This window comes from Phyllobates terribilis, unplaced genomic scaffold (genome assembly GCF_046119375.1).
Source record: "Phyllobates terribilis strain yellow unplaced genomic scaffold, ASM4611937v1 Scaffold_3__8_contigs__length_932513732, whole genome shotgun sequence".
Taxonomy (NCBI): Eukaryota; Metazoa; Chordata; class Amphibia; order Anura; family Dendrobatidae; genus Phyllobates; species Phyllobates terribilis.
This window is the reverse complement of record NW_027362763.1, coordinates 449,939,557-449,957,410: the sequence shown is the minus strand read 5'-3', so window position 1 is coordinate 449,957,410 and position 17,854 is coordinate 449,939,557.

Sequence of the window (17,854 nt, the reverse complement as noted above, 5' to 3'; positions counted from 1 at the left end):
CTCTGGCTACATACACATATTTAGGGTGTATGAGGGAAAATACACCAAAATTGTTCCTTCCGAATGACCTCTCCCCACCTTAACATAGCTGGGAAAATTGTCTGGGACCTGTTGCATTCCCTTTTAGATAAGGGGTACAACTTGTATATAGATTATTATTATACAAGTGTACCGCTGTACCTGTCTGCCAAAAAAAGTGGCCTGTGGAGCCATATGCCGGAATCAAAGAGCGTTGCCCAAGACACTTTTTACCCAGAAGTTAAAGAAAGGCGAAATTATGGTGCTCTGTAATGAGGATAAGCTGCTTGTCAAACTTTGTAACGAAAAAGATGCTCTCATGTTGTCATCAATCCATGCTGACAGAAGTGTAGCACCCTGAGGATTCGGCTGCTACAGGGGTATTGCACCTCAAGCCAGAGGTGTGATATTCCACTCCCGGGTAAGGATGGAGTGTGGAACTGAGCTCAGTAGGCTGCATGCACTACACACATCCCATTTCCGAGGAACAGACCGATGGTACTCCCACTAGAGAAATGTGCAGGTACGACAGTGTCTGTTCCTAGCTGGAGTGGGAGGGGGGTGGAACATCCCAGTAGTGTAGGGGCAGATAGGGGGAGCAGCCTGGGTAAAGCTAGGAGCTCATTGGGTGCTGGTCACCTGAGCTCACACATAGAGGGAGTATATAAGGTGGGCACCATCTTAGGACAGGGTCTTTGCAGAGGAAGAGAGCAGAGGAGAAGAGCAGCTCCAAGGCCAAGAGAGAGAGAGAGGAGAAAGAAAGATCCAGAGGGGGAGAAAGAAGGAACTCCAAGAGCCCAAATTAGACCAGAGGGTGAAGAGTTGGCAACAGGGTACCGGATCCCAAGCTGGCAGAGGCTACAGCACACCTTAGCCAGGAACCGGAGGTCGTGGGCAGGATTGATCTGCCACGATCACCCACTAAATCCACCCGGAAGGCAGACCACGAATAGGGTCAGGGAACCCAGAGACAAGGGTTTACCACCAAGAGGCCCGAGGGAGCCGGACATAGGTGGATCCCTGGTGGGGAAGGCCAGAGAAGAGGACAGGACAGAAAGGGAGCTCAGAACCACGCTCCAGAACTACTTGGGGGTTGGCCGAGTCCAGGACCTGGTGGACGCAGCACGGCTCGGGTGGTCACTCAAGGCCGGAGTGACCGGTACAAGAACAGCAGAGAGAGCAGAGGAGAAGAGCAGCTCCAAGGCCAAGAGAGAGAGAGAGGAGAAAGAAAGATCCAGAGGGGGAGAAAGAAGGAACTCCAAGAGCCCAAATTAGACCAGAGGGTGAAGAGTTGGCAACAGGGTACCGGATCCCAAGCTGGCAGAGGCTACAGCACACCTTAGCCAGGAACCGGAGGTCGTGGGCAGGATTGATCTGCCACGATCACCCACTAAATCCACCCGGAAGGCAGACCACGAATAGGGTCAGGGAACCCAGAGACAAGGGTTCACCAACAAGAGGCCCGAGGGAGCCGGACATAGGTGGATCCCTGGTGGGGAAGGCCAGAGAAGAGGACAGGACAGAGAGGGAGCTCAGGACCACGCTCCAGAATCACCTGGGGGTTGGCCGAGTCCAGGACCTGGTGGACGCAGCACGGCTCGGGTGGTCACTTAAGGCCGGAGTGACCAGAACAACTGCAGTAAGTAAACAAACCCTGAACTGCACAGCCCGACTCTGAGTCTCATTTCCATCCCCGCTGCACCACCACAACCCCCATCCTCTGCAACTGACCCCCTGAGGCTATACCCCTCCCGTTGGGGGTTATACTACCTGGGCTGCACAAACACCATCAGCCTCAGCGGACCCTGCTGCAGCGGCGGCCGTAGTGACCGCAATTCAACGGGTGGCGTAGTCGACATAAAGAACTTTAGTAACATCAGTAAGGACTGCCACACACTGAGCTTGACACCCTGGGCACGGACCGGGTCACAGCCACTCGGAGACTACAACCCCCATCTGATCCGGCTCCGGGTATCCCTAACAACACTGGCCCAGGGGGCGCGTCAACTTTGGCGTAGTCGGCAGGATTACGTGCCCGCAACAACCGGGTACTGCGTGCCTGAAGAAAAGTACACCGTTACCTTAAAAAGAAGTCTCCTGCCGGTTCCGGAGGGTCCCCGCCATCGGGCCCCATCACAGGTCGTTTCCCGCCGGTTGTCCGCCATTTGCAGCTTTTTCCCGCCATCCATGGAGTTTCCCGCCACTGGGAGACGATTCCCGCCATTTCCAAGGATTTCCCGCCTTGGGGGAGCGGACGCCATTATGGGCGTGCCAGAGGGTGGCAAGAGGCCACCTCCCATCGTGGGCCAGGTCGAAGAATGGCGCCAAAAGCGGAAACCGCGCCCACCAACAGAGACTGTGATGCTGGAAGTGTCCATCAGCGTAAGAGAACTGCCCCTGGAACTGACAAGCACCACGTTGCCCCGGGACCACCCTCGATGTGGGCGGAGACAGAAGAAGAGAACAAAGATGGGTGTCGCCTGGAGGAGTCTGGAGAGAGCGCACCCGGAGACAAGACGCCTGGAAGAGAGTCCAGAGAAAGCACACCCGGAGATGGAGGGAGAGCCAGGCAGCACCGACCCAGTGGTCAGGAGCCTGATGCAGGCCGCCACTCCAGGCAGCACCGACCCAGTGGTCAGGAGCCTGTTGCCGGTCGCCATTCCAGAAGGCCGGCTGGAGACAGCGGGAGGAGAGCAGAGCAGCACCGACCCGTTGGTCAGGAGCCTGCTAGAAGCAACGACCCCACTGGGCTTAGTGGAGGTCTTGGCACAGCTCCCCCGAGATCGGGAGTGTGCACAGACTGCGCTGGAGGGCCTCGCACGGAGGATGGCCCGGGTGCAGCGAGAGACGTTAGCAGAATGGAGCCGTGAGATGGCCCAGCAGACAAGAACCCGTCAGCGGAGCACGCCACCCGAGACGAGGAGACAGACCGCCTCTGAGGATGGCGCAGGAGGACTGAAGGCCAGAGACGGCGCCGAGAAGGGAGCCGAACGAATGGAGGCAGGTAAAGGGGACGTCTCTACCCCAAACCGGGAAACCGCGTACCTGCCCCAGCTCCCCGTCGCAGAGCCCGAAGTATCCCCTGCCGTGCCCGTCGCTGCAACGTCACCGCCGCAGACTAGGCCTCAAACGGGAGCCGCGACCCCTGTGACGTCACACGCCTCGACCCCGAGCGTGACCAAGCAGGAAGTACCATCGGCCTGGTCGCAAGGCCCAGTACCCCCGGGCGCCGCAATACCAACAGCGCCCCCTACCTCCGCGGAGCCACCGGCCTGGTCGCAGGGCCAAGTAACACAGGGCGCCGCCGTCCTTACGGTGCCCTTTACTTTCAAAGTGCCCCAAGCCTGGTCGCAAGGCTTGGGCAACCCGGGCGCCGCTACCACCACAGCGCCCGTAACATCAAGAGTGCCGCACCTGGGTGAAGACCTGTTCGCCCAGCATACGTGCCCGGATGGGCAGCCCTTCGTATGGCCCCAGGAATACATCCAGCTGGAGCTGCAAAAAGCAAGGGCCATGTGCGAACCCCTGATCCCGGCTCCAAAGCCCATAAAGAGGATCTCGCCCCCGCTAGAAGAGACCCAGTTTGAGTGGGATCCCACCGGAGAAGACCTCATGGGGTTCACTCAGGAGACTCGGGCAGCCGCAGCGGAGCGTGCAGAGTGCTGCCGCCAGCAGCTCGAGGTCTTTGAGAGGGAGCGGAGAGAGAGGCGGGTCCGGGAACAACAAGCCCAAATAAGGAGTGCGGAGCAGAAGAGCCGGACCAGGAGAAACCCCCGTGCAGCGCATGGTCCCCGTACCATCGGGACTGTGATAAAGTTCAATCTGCAGCATGGGTGGGGTTTCATCAGGGATCACCGCACCCCAGGCGACGTCTTCGTGACCAGGAGAGACGTTGAGTCCCACCTACCGGAGGGACACAGAGGTCGTGACCTGTATTTAGGGGACGAGGTCACCTTCACCCGGCACAAGTGTGCCAAAGGACCCTACGCCCTCCATGTGCATCGCCTGACGGAGGAGGAGCTGCGGTGTGAGGAGGAGCAAGAGGACCCAGACGGGTCTGAAACTGAAACTGTCCACAAAGAAGGAGCAGGAGGACGCCGTCGTTGAAGTACGGTAGAGAGAGACTGTATAAAGTTGCCCGTCGGGGTATAAGAACTGTTCTAGTTAAAATATAGTCCCCGTTGGGACCAGCCAAGAGTGAACTGTTAACCCCATGTGTCCCTATTCCCACTGACCGAGGACTGAGGACGGTCAATCCTCCCTAATACCTGGCCGAGGACTGAGAGCGGCCATATCCCCTTGTATATAGTTGCGCTTCCTAAAGCGCCCCCTACCGGTTTTATGGGAAACTGTTTTATTCCAAAAGAGACTGTCGCACTTTACCCGGTCACAAGTTGCACCGTGACCGGAGGAGCCAGAAGCAAGAAAAGTCTACGAGAATGTTATTTATATGAAAAGTTTATTGCTGCTGATGATGTTTTATATGTTTTATATGTTTATGTTTTATGAAAAAAAATGTATGTTTGTGGATGTTTATATCTTGCAGCCCGAGGACGTGCTGTGATTTACCAGGGGGGAATGTAGCACCCTGAGGATTCGGCTGCTACAGGGGTATTGCACCTCAAGCCAGAGGTGTGATATTCCACTCCCGGGTAAGGATGGAGTGTGGAACTGAGCTCAGTAGGCTGCATGCACTACACACATCCCATTTCCGAGGAACAGACCGATGGTACTCCCACTAGAGAAATGTGCAGGTACGACAGTGTCTGTTCCTGGCTGGAGTGGGAGGGGGGTGGAACATCCCAGTAGTGTAGGGGCAGATAGGGGGAGCAGCCTGGGTAAAGCTAGGAGCTCATTGGGTGCTGGTCACCTGAGCTCACACATAGAGGGAGTATATAAGGTGGGCACCATCTTAGGACAGGGTCTTTGCAGAGGAAGAGAGCAGAGGAGAAGAGCAGCTCCAAGGCCAAGAGAGAGAGAGAGGAGAAAGAAAGATCCAGAGGGGGAGAAAGAAGGAACTCCAAGAGCCCAAATTAGACCAGAGGGTGAAGAGTTGGCAACAGGGTACCGGATCCCAAGCTGGCAGAGGCTACAGCACACCTTAGCCAGGAACCGGAGGTCGTGGGCAGGATTGATCTGCCACGATCACCCACTAAATCCACCCGGAAGGCAGACCACGAATAGGGTCAGGGAACCCAGAGACAAGGGTTCACCAACAAGAGGCCCGAGGGAGCCGGACATAGGTGGATCCCTGGTGGGGAAGGCCAGAGAAGAGGACAGGACAGAGAGGGAGCTCAGGACCACGCTCCAGAATCACCTGGGGGTTGGCCGAGTCCAGGACCTGGTGGACGCAGCACAGCTCGGGTGGTCACTTAAGGCCGGAGTGACCAGAACAACTGCAGTAAGTAAACAAACCCTGAACTGCACAGCCCGACTCTGAGTCTCATTTCCATCCCCGCTGCACCACCACAACCCCCATCCTCTGCAACTGACCCCCTGAGGCTATACCCCTCCCGTTGGGGGTTATACTACCTGGGCTGCACAAACACCATCAGCCTCAGCGGACCCTGCTGCAGCGGCGGCCGTAGTGACCGCAATTCAACGGGTGGCGTAGTCGACATAAAGAACTTTAGTAACATCAGTAAGGACTGCCACACACTGAGCTTGACACCCTGGGCACGGACCGGGTCACAGCCACTCGGAGACTACAACCCCCATCTGATCCGGCTCCGGGTATCCCTAACAACACTGGCCCAGGGGGCGCGTCAGAAGCAGCCCCAAATTTCTGTATTTACTGTACGGAAGCCTGTCTGTGTACAGGATTACAAGAAGTTTATGGGTGGCATGGACCTTGCAGAACAGATGCTACAGCCCTACAGTCTCGTATATGGTAAAAAAAACTTGTGGTACACCAAATTTAAGTGGCCCCATATAATTATTTTACACTGTACCTAAAAACAGGACACCAATGATCTTACCTTGAGTTCAAAGAAAAAGTAATAAAACATTTGATATTTGGAGATCAAGGGAGGGTGGAAGGAGAATCATCTAGTGAGGCCAGCAGAATTGTCCCCGGTCAGCATTTTCCCTCACAAGTGCCACCTACAACCAAAAAAAGGAAGACCCCAAAAGAGATTCAGTGTATGTTACAAAAATTGAGTTAGAATGGAAACCGGTTAACAGTGTGACACATGTCCTGATAAACCTGGCCTCGGCATTAGGGAATGTTTCCGTCGCTACTAGTGTTGAGCCACCCCCGTAGTGTTCGAGTTCGGTTCGGTTCGTCGAACACCCGTGTGTTCGCCGAACTGTTCGTCGAACACCTTCGAACACCGTTAAAACCAATGGCAGGCAAACAAAAACACATAGAAACACATAGAAAACACCTTCAAAGGTGTCCAAAAGCGGACAAACTGCTCAGAAGACACAACTAACACATGGAAAAGTGACAAGTACATATAGTCATGCGAAAATAAAAGAGGTGGAGGAGTAAAAGGAGGGGGAGACACAGATATAGGCATGTCATGCCCTTCTAAAATCCAAAAAGTGAGAAGCCGACACGGCCAGTCCGCTCCTGCCCGTGCCACCTCCGTGTCGCCGGGTTTGTGCCAGAGCCGCGGTGAACCCTGATGGCCAGCCCCCCTCTCCCAATACTGGTGCCTGTCCGCTGGTGGGTCGAGCGAGCCCCCCTGTGGTGGAGGCAGCTCTAAGCTTTTTAATTTAAATTGTCTCTCTAATTTGAATGAATACACTTTAAATCCATTTACAAGGATCTATTGGAGGGCAAGTCTCATGCCAGCAGCCGCGTAATTCCAGCTCCAGTAGCGTCCACTAAAGCTGCTGCAGTTAAAAAGCTTTTATAAGGATCGAGCTCGGCTGTCCACCGCAAGGCATCCTACTGCCAGTCCCAGCCCCTATGCCTTGGGGTGCCTCCTGATGCTCTTTACTGAGTATCCCATGGCCCCGAAGCATTTCCTTTGAAAAAATTAAGTGTCTAAACTACAGGTGGTGTAGCTTGCTTAACAGCCGGGATAATCCGCTGACTAGCAGACACTGCTACTAGGCACAAAGTATTTCCTGGGCTAGATGCAGTTAAAAATTTGTAATTAGATACTCTCGTTGGATGCTGAGAAAGCATTCCATAGAGTCTCCTGGCACGCCATATATGATTCTCTTAAAAAGCTTGGGGTAGGGGTCTAGGGGACCCTTTTATAGCCAAAATCACGGCCCTGTATCGCAATACGTCACCTAGGCTGAAGATAAATGGAACTGTAGCACCCTGAGGGCTCGGTTGCTACAGACGTATTGCACCTCACCCAGAGGTGTGATATCTCACTCTCAGGTAAGGATGGAGTGTGGATCAGGATCCGACACCTGCATGCATTACACCACATTGCTGTGGGGCAGGGCGACCAATATGCCCCTGAGATGGGCACGACAGTCCCTGTCCCTGGCTGGAGTGGGGGGAGGGAACACTGAGGAAGGGGAACCCTGTAGTGCAGGAGCAGGGAGGAAGCAGTTCCTGGGTGCATTGAGAATGGAGTATAAAAGGTGGGCACCATCTTAGTTCAGTGCAGAGAAGTCTGAGCAGAAGTGGCAGGGAGCAGGGGCTCTGCATGAGCTCTGCTCCGGAGGCGGGCCTAGTAACAGAGGCCCAGGCCTGGAAGAGGGAGAAGGAAGGAAGAGGAGCGGAGAAGGCTCCAGGAACGAGGAATGAAGGGATCCCAGGGGTGCGGACGGGCGAGTCGCCACCGCACGCCCGAATCCACCTGCGTGGAGGGGTCAGGCCAAAGGGGGAGACCGGTCCCCGAACTAGTGGAGGCAGGAAACGACCCTCAGCTAGAAACCGGAGGCTCTGACATTTTATGTGGCGCAGCCCCTCGCTACACCCGCTAGGAAGGCACCACATAGGGTCAGGGAAACTGGCTCCAAGTTTACCAAGAGGAGGCCCGAGGCAGCCGGACAGAAGTGTTGGTAAGAAAGGCCAGACAAAGGACACACAAAGGGGGTCCTGTGAAGTGCTCCAAAGTTATCTGGGAGTTGTCTGAGCCCCTCACCTGGTGAGCACAGTACGACGTGGGCAGCCGATACCTGCAGACGTGGTCTGGATAATAAGAACTGTGAGTAAAGGCCCTGGACTGCATCACTGACTCCGTGTCGTTACTGCTGCTGCCCTGCACCATCACCCCCATCCTCCGCATACACTGCCCTGAGGCTATACTCCTCCCGTGGGGAGTTATGCTACGCTCTGCTGCACCCACAACACCAGCCTCAGCGGTCTGCCCTGTAGCGGCGGTTCACTCTGACCGCAATCCACGGGTGGCGTAGTCGGACATTTAAACATCAAAACCACATAAATAGTTCCGCCACTGGTTTGACCGCCCTGAGCCACGGAACCGGGTCGCCGCCACGAAGACTACAACCACCAGCATCCACCAAAAAGGGTCCGGCTCCGGGTGTCCCAAGGCCCAGGGGGTGCGTCAGAACATTTTCATCACCTTTCACAATCACCAATGGGACAAGGCAGGGATGTCCTCTGTCCCCTCTCTTATACATCCTAGTGACGGAGCACCTGCTCTCATCAATTCGCCATAACCCCAATATTAGGTGGATTGAGGTGGGAGGCACCGAGTACAAGTGCTCTCTATTTGCTGATGATGTCCTAGTATATATCACTCAATCACATATATCCATCCATGCTGTTATGGCTGAAATAGATCACTTTGTTACATGGTAAAATTTTAAAATCAATGCAGCGAAGTCTGAGGCCCTCGATGTCTCCCTCCCCAAATCCATATAGGATTCCATCCAGTCCAACTTTCCATTTGCCTGGCCCTCACAGGGTATCAAATACTTAGGAATTCCTATTCATAGAGACCTCTCCCATCTATGTTATCTTAATTTTGGGCCCTTTATTGAACAATTCCATACAGACCACGGTTGGCAAGTTAGAACTGTAAGATTCACTACGTGAACCGCTGGTGTTTTGTGGAAAAGCACATGTACACCGCGTTCCAAATTATTATGCAAAAAGTGTTTAGGAGTGATAAGGGAAGAATTTGTTTGTTTGTCAGTTAAACTCATTGATGGTGATGTGTGTCAGGGCTCTTTATATCACTGTAAGCAATTGCAGACACCTGTGCTAATTAGTTTGGCAGGTGTGTCCAATGAAAGGCAAGACTACTTAAGAAGGCTCTCTCACATTATTAAGCAGCCTACATTTTCTGCCAAAATGGGAAAGAAAAAGGATGTGTCGGCTGCTGAGAAGCAACAAATTGTGGAGTGTTTAGGTCAAGGCATGACTACAATCAACATTGTGCGATGATCAGGATGAAGTGTCTTGGCAATCAAGAAGTATGTAGCTGATTCACAGTACACACGTGTGCGTGCTGATAAGGGCAAATTGAGGATTCTTTCCTACAGGCAATTACGTCAGGTTGAAAGAGCAGCGGCAAAAAAGCCTTGTCATAGCAGCAGACAAGTTTTTGAAGCTGCTTGTGCCTCCAACTTCCCCCGAACAACAAGATGCAGGGTCCTTCAGAGGTTTGCAGCTGTGCATATGCCATCCTGTCGACCTCCTCTATCCACTTCACACAAGCAGAAACGGCTCCAGTGGGCCAAACATTACATGAAGACTGATTTCAAAACTGTTTTGTTCACGGATGAGTGCCGTGCAGCGCTCGATGGTCCAGATGGATGGAGTGGAGGATGGCTGGTTGATGGACACCCCATGCAAACACGGCTACAGCGCCAACAAGGAGGAGGTGGAGTAATTTTTTGGGCTGGAATCATGGGGAGAGAGATTGTCGGCCCCTTTAGGATCCCTGAAGGTGCTAAAGATGAACTCCATAATGTATGTGGATTTTCTCAAACAGCACTTCCTGCCATGGTTCAAGAAGAAGAACCGTGTATTTCACAGCAAGATCATTTTTCTGCATGATAATGCACCATCTCATGCTGCACATAAAACATCTGCATCTCTGGCTGATATGGGCATAAAAGGGGACAAACTTATGGTGTGACCCCCATGCTCCCCTGACCTCTACCCCATTCAGAACCTTTGGAGCATCATTAAAAGGAGTGTCTATGATGGCGGGAGGCAGTTCACATCTAAGCAACAGCTCTGGGAGGGTATTCTGTCCTCATGCAAAACAATTGAAGCAGAAACCATCCAAAACCTGACAAATTCAATGGACGAGAGAGTTCAGAAGCTCCTTTCGAACAAGGGGTCCTATGTGAAAATGTAACATCACCTAGAATAAAGTTTTGAGTTGAAAACTGTTTGATTTCAGTTTCTAACAACCTGCTAATGCTTATAATTTCAAAAATGACCATTTTTTTGGTCTTTATTAAAATGAAAAGGTTGATCGAAAAGTTTGGGGGATCTAAGAGTGTGGCAACCCAGTAGTCATGATTACTTCGAATTCTGACAATATGAGGGTCATGCTGCAGGTAGTGCAGCAAGAAGGCACTTATGTGTCTTGCGCATCTCGGAGCCCCAAAATTATTTTCCAGGCTAGATGCAGCTAAAAATTATTTTTAATTTTAAATCTGGTGGAGCTTATTATAGATGGCCTAATAGGATCAGTGCTGCACACTGCTACAAAGCCCAAATTATTTTCCAGTCAAGATACAGATAAACATGATTAGTAATTTGAAAGCTTAAAACGTTTGGTAGGGTGATTTTAACCAATCATCAAGCTTTTACTCTCCCCAGGATGACACAGGGGTAGAAAAGTCGTTTCGGATCCATGATTTGTTCATCTTTATGAACGTGAGTCTGTCTACATTATCAGTGGAGAGCCGCGTGCGCTTATCTGTCAGCACACCACCAGCAGCGCTGAACACACGTTCAGACAGAACGCTGGCTGCGGGGCATGACAAGATCTCCAAGGCGTAAGTGGCTAGCTCCGGCCATTTATCCAGATTGGAAGCCCAAAAAGAGCAAGGGTCCAGTGACACAGTCGTGGCTTCAATGTTTACTTGGAGATACTCCTGTACCATCGTCTCTAGGCGTTGACTATGTGTCAGACTTCTTGTCTCCTGTGGCCTTGCAAAGGATGGGCTAAAAAAGTGGTGAAATGATTCCACAAAATTGATGTTACCAGCAGATACTGTGGTTCTGTTACGGTTTGAGTGCTGAACACTTGACGGTCCCACGGTTGGCAAGTTGGAACTGTGAGATTCACTACGTGCACCACTGGTATTTTGTGGAAAAGCACATGTAAGATTCTGCAACAGTCTCTGCTGATACTCCTGCATGCGTGCATCCCTTTCTATGGCAGGAATAATTTCTGCAAATTTACTTTTGTACCGGGGATCTAACAGTGTGGCAACCCAGTAGTCAGGATTATTTCTAATTCTCACAATTCGAGGGTCATGTTGCAGGTAGTGCAGCAAGAAGGCACTCATGTGTGTTGCGCATCCAGGAGCACCAAGTCCCTGTTGTGTTAGTGGCGAGGTAACAATCATGCTTCCTTCCTCTGTCCTCTCCCCCCAACCTCGCACAACAGAAATGTGATCAAGGTCTCCCTCATCTGATGAGTCTTCCATCAGTTCGTCCTCCACTTCTTCCTGGGCTCCTGCACCTTCCTCACTAGTTTGGCTGCTACCATGCGCCCTGGTAAAACCATCTCCCCCACCCTCACATGCCTGCCGCCTTGGTGCTGCCGACCTTCTGGACCTTGCAGATGTTAGCCCTTCCGCATACAACTCCTCCTCCTCTACTTCCTCCACCTCCTCTTGTGCCACCACCTGACTCCGAATTCTGTTTAACATGTGCTCCAGCATGTAAATCACCGGAATAGTCATGCTGATAATGGCATCGTCAGCACTAAACATCTTCGTCGCCATTTCAAAACTGTGCAGAAGGGTGCATAGGTCCCTGATCTGAGACCACTCCTCCAGCGTGATTTGCCCCACCTCTGAATCTCGTTGGCTCAGGCTATACGTCAAAACATATTGCACCAGGGCTTGTCGGTGCTGCCACAGTCGCTGCAACATGTGCAGAGTTGAATTCCACCGGGTAGGCACATCGCATTTTAGCCGGTGAAGTGGCAGGCCCAACGACTTCTGTAGAGATGTAAGTCGCTGAGCTGCGGGATGCGAACGGCGGAAGTGAGCACACAGCGACCGTGCCCTCTGCAGAAGGCCATCTAGTCTGGGATAGTGGGCTAAAAATTGCTGGACAACCAGGTTCAACACGTGAGCCATACAAGGCACGTGTGTGACATTGCCCCGGCGAAGGGCCGCACCCAGGTTTGCAGCATTGTCGCACACGGCCTTCCCTGGTTTCAGGTCCAGTGGAGACAACCATTCATGAAATTGGTTCTCCAGAGCTGACCACAACTCCTCAGCTGTGTGACTCACATTTCCCAGACATTTCAATGTAAAAACCGCCTGATGACGTTGAACCCTACTGCCAGCATAGTAAGGAGGTGTGCAGGATCCCTTCTGCGCAGTTAGAAAGCTTGTGGCATGACCAGACAGGCTTTGGGTGCAGGTGGAAGACCGAGAGGAGGTTAAGGAGGCAGAAGCAGTGGAGGAACTTTGACATAAAGAGGATTGAAGCACAACTCGTGGGGACGGCAAGACTTGGACAGCAGCCCCTTGTCCTGCTGTCACCATAGTTACCCAGTGCCCAGTCAGCGACATGTAACGCCCCTGTCCATGCCTACTCGTCCAAGTGTCTGTGGTGAAATGCACCCTGTCACACACAGAGTTTCTCAAAGAAGCGGTGATGTTGTGTGCGACATGCTGGTGGAGCGCAGGCACACCTTTCTTTGAGAAGTAGTGCCGACTGGGCATCTGGTACTGGGGCACTGCGACGGACATAAGGTCTCGAAAATCCTCTGTGTCCACCAGGCGGAAAGGCAGCATTTCTGTAGCCAAGAGCTTGCAGATGGTGAAATTCAACCTCTTAGCTTTCTCATGGCTAGGAGGAAATGGTCTTTTACTTGTCCACATCTGAGGGACCGAGGGCTGGCTATTGTGCTTAGACGGGGTTGATAAGGGTGTCCCCGGCAAACTGCCGGTCTGTGAGGAAGATGCAGGCGGACATGTTAGGTTGCCTTGATCCAAAGGTGGTGCTATCGATGTCGGACAGCGCTCAACACCAGCTGGTGTTGCCACCTCCAAAGAAAATGATGACCTGCCAATCACGCTGGCTGTTGCGGGTAAAGAGGTGGCAGGTCTGCGCCCCAAAACAGGTGTGACTGCTGTCCCCCCAGTCACAGAGGATGAAGAGGCCGCGGATGCACAAGATATGGCAGACGGTGGTTGGCCCGGCCGGCTAGGCCGCATTGTAGCACACTGAGCTTCCCACTGCAACTTATGCTTCATGTCCATGTGCCGGTTCATGCATGAAGTACTCAAACTATGTATTTTTTGGCCTCTACTTAGCTTTTGCTGAAAAATGTTACAGATAACACGAGTTGGGTCATCTTTATCGATCTGAAAAAATGCCCAGGCTATGCAAGGCTTAGCACCCATGCGACCTGAAGAGCCACCACGACTTGTGGTGAGAGGCAGAGTTGTGTTTGAGGATGCAGTTGTTGACGTGCTTCCAGTACTACGTCTCTGTCCAGGAAGGCGCAACCTGACCTCGTCGCCACTAGCATCTTCCTCCACCTCCTCTGCTGACCTCATCTCTTGGCTGACTGTGGGTTGACAGTAAGTGGGATCTCCGACCTCATCATCATCACCCTGTGCGTTATCACACCCGTCGTCCTCAGAGCCAACCTGTTCCTGCCCTGACAAAAAACTAAAGTTGTCGCTCCAATCAGGTATTTGAGTCTCATCATCGTCTTCCTCATTGTCTCCACCAACAGGAGTTACAGTTTGGGAATGAGGGTCTACATTATGGTCAGAACCTTCTGCGTCTGGTCCTGGATCCGACTCATAAAGATTCTGGGCATCAGTGCAGATCATTTCCTCGTCTGGATTCACAGAAGCGCTGGAGTCGACCTCTGATTCCCAGGCTATAGTATGAGTAAACAGCTCTGCAGACTCAACCATCTGTTCTACCTCATACTCAGACGGGCAGCTGGAGATTTGGGAGCTGTGAGGAAGCAAGTGCGATTTGGGTGACACCTTTGAGGACTGGAGTATTTGTGATGTTGAAGTTGATGTGGAGGAGAGCCCACTTAAAGGAGCACTTGATATCCGTTGAAGCACCTGCTGTTTTTGTGCCTCATCTGGAATTTGTAGCGATTGGCGTGGCCGTAAGAAAGGGATCTTATCACATTGTCCGCTAAAAGAAGTAGACATTTTAGTTTGGCTGGAAGATGGTCTTTCTTCTGCAGATGTTACTGTTGCTTTAACACCTACCCCACGGACACAACCTTTTTTCCCCTTCCCAACACGCCTATTCCCCTTTCCACCAGCAGCAGGCCTTTTTCCACTCATTTTGGTGGTTAACTAATTCACAACTCTGGAGTTGTTTGCACAAAAAAACAATGGATGGTAACCGAGCAGAGCTGAGTGGCCAAACTGTGGTATTAGGCCAAAACTATTGGCTGGGTTAGATGCAGATAAAAATTAGTTTTAATTTGCAACCTGATGGAGGTCAGTATAGATGGACTAATAGAACAAGTCCCACACACTGCTAGAAGCCCAAATATTTTTTCAGAGGTACTGTAGATGCAGATAAAAATTAGTTTTAATTTGCAACCTGATGGAGGTCAGTATAGATGGACTAATAGAGAAAGTCCGACACACTACTAGAAGGCCAAATATTTTTTCAGAGGTAGATGCAGAAAAAAATATATTCAGTTTGCAACCTGATGGAGGTCAGTATAGATGGATTAATAGAACAAGACCCACACACAGCTAGAAGCCCAATATTTTTTCAGAGGTAGATGCAGAAAAAAATATATTCAGTTTGCAACCTGATGGAGGTCAGTATAGATGGACTAATAGAACAAGTCCCACACACTGCTAGAAGCCCAAATATTTTTTCAGAGGTACTGTAGATGCAGATAAAAATTAGTTTTAATTTGCAACCTGATGGAGGTCAGTATAGATGGACTAATAGAACAAGTCCCACAGACTGCTAGAAGCCCAAATATTTTTTCAGAGGTACTGTAGATGCAGATAAAAATTAGTTTTAATTTGCAACCTGATGGAGGTCAGTATAGATGGACTAATAGAGAAAGTCCGACACACTACTAGAAGGCCAAATATTTTTTCAGAGCTAGATGCAGAAAAAAATTATATTCAGTTTGCAACCTGATGGAGGTCAGTATAGATGGATTAATAGAACAAGACCCACACACAGCTAGAAGCCCAATATTTTTTCAGAGGTAGATGCAGAAAAAAATATATTCAGTTTGCAACCTGATGGAGGTCAGTATAGATGGACTAATAGAACAAGTCCCACACACTGCTAGAAGCCCAAATATTTTTTCAGAGGTACTGTAGATGCAGATAAAAATTAGTTTTAATTTGCAACCTGATGGAGGTCAGTATAGATGGACTAATAGAGAAAGTCCGACACACTACTAGAAGGCCAAATATTTTTTCAGAGCTAGATGCAGAAAAAAATTATATTCAGTTTGCAACCTGATGGAGGTCAGTATAGATGGACTAATAGAGAAAGTCCGACACACTACTAGAAGGCCAAATATTTTTTCAGAGGTAGATGCAGAAAAAAATATATTCAGTTTGCAACCTGATGGAGGTCAGTATAGATGGATTAATAGAACAAGACCCACACACAGCTAGAAGCCCAATATTTTTTCAGAGGTAGATGCAGAAAAAACTATATTCAGTTTGCAACCTGATGGAGGTCAGTATAGATGGACTAATAGAACAAGTCCCACACACTGCTAGAAGCCCAAATATTTTTTCAGAGGTACTGTAGATGCAGATAAAAATTAGTTTTAATTTGCAACCTGATGGAGGTCAGTATAGATGGACTAATAGAGAAAGTCCGACACACTACTAGAAGGCCAAATATTTTTTCAGAGGTAGATGCAGAAAAAAATATATTCAGTTTGCAACCTGATGGAGGTCAGTATAGATGGATTAATAGAACAAGACCCACACACAGCTAGAAGCCCAATATTTTTTCAGAGGTAGATGCAGAAAAAAATATATTCAGTTTGCAACCTGATGGAGGTCAGTATAGATGGACTAATAGAACAAGTCCCACACACTGCTAGAAGCCCAAATATTTTTTCAGAGGTACTGTAGATGCAGATAAAAATTAGTTTTAATTTGCAACCTGATGGAGGTCAGTATAGATGGACTAATAGAGAAAGTCCGACACACTACTAGAAGGCCAAATATTTTTTCAGAGCTAGATGCAGAAAAAAATTATATTCAGTTTGCAACCTGATGGAGGTCAGTATAGATGGACTAATAGAGAAAGTCCGACACACTACTAGAAGGCCAAATATTTTTTCAGAGTAGATGCAGAAAAAACTATATTCAGTTTGCAACCTGATGGAGGTCAGTATAGATGGATTAATAGAACAAGACCCACACACAGCTAGAAGCCCAATATTTTTTCAGAGGTAGATGCAGAAAAAACTATATTCAGTTTGCAACCTGATGGAGGTCAGTATAGATGGACTAATAGAACAAGTCCCACACACTGCTAGAAGCCCAAATATTTTTTCAGAGGTACTGTAGATGCAGATAAAAATTAGTTTTAATTTGCAACCTGATGGAGGTCAGTATAGATGGACTAATAGAATGATGCTATGCCCAAAAGATTTTACTTCACTAGGTGCAGTAAAAAAATTGGTATTCTATACACAGGTGGTATATCTTGCAACACAGATAGGCTACTCCACTGACTAACACACTCTGCAATAGGCCAAAAAGGATTAGCTTTGCTAGATTCAGCCAAATGCTGTGAAAAAAACTTGCACAGCACTGGCACAGACCTGCCTGGCAAAAACTGATAGGAACTCATGTAACCTAGTCCTGAAAAGGACTGCAATTACAATTAGTCTTTACTCCCACAACCGATCTATTTAAGAGCACAGACCTCCCTGATAAAAGTCGTAGGAAATGCTGTAACCTAGTCCTTAAAAGGACTGCAATCACAACTATTCCCTACTCCCAAGCTATCTGTAGATTTGTGCGAAAATTGGCTTGAAATTAACAAGGTATAGCGCACACAGCAACAGCGGTGCCGTCTAACACGCAGCTGCAGCAGTGAGAAAATGGTGGCGACGGGGAAAATGGCTTGGTCTTATAGGGCAAGGACATGTGACATACACTGCCAATGACACATGCCCTTGCTTGTGTGAAAAAAAGCACTTCGCTCCGTGTGTGCGCTGCTGATAGGCTGACAGATTGCACCTCCCCACTGTAAATGCGGGAAAGAGAAAAAAAAATGGAGATCTTCATTGTTCCTGCAGAGATCCATCCCCTGCCCCTCCCCCCACCCCGCTGTACACTCAAACTGCGTATTAACATTAATTTTCATCATTACTGAGAAAAAATCCAGTTATGATTTTGGTGCACGAACAGTTAACGAACATAACCTCGAACAGCTGAATTTTTCTCAAATTGTTCGTGTTCGCCGAACGGCTCGAACACCGCCCAAAACAGCTCGAATTTGAGATTGGCGAACAGTTCGAGTAGAACAACGCTCATCTCTTGTCGCTACCACACATCCCTAGAATAACTGGATTTATTTTTTGTTTTTACCTTTGCCACCTTCTGCCATTTTCTCACTATTCACTTTATTTCTTTATCGCCCATTAATAAATTAGAAAAATGAAAAAGTTAATGCTCTCTATACATATATCACTATAGATTAATACTGTGAGGGGAATTTGCTGAAATAGCATACTTTTTTTTTTCGCCAGTTTGACTATGC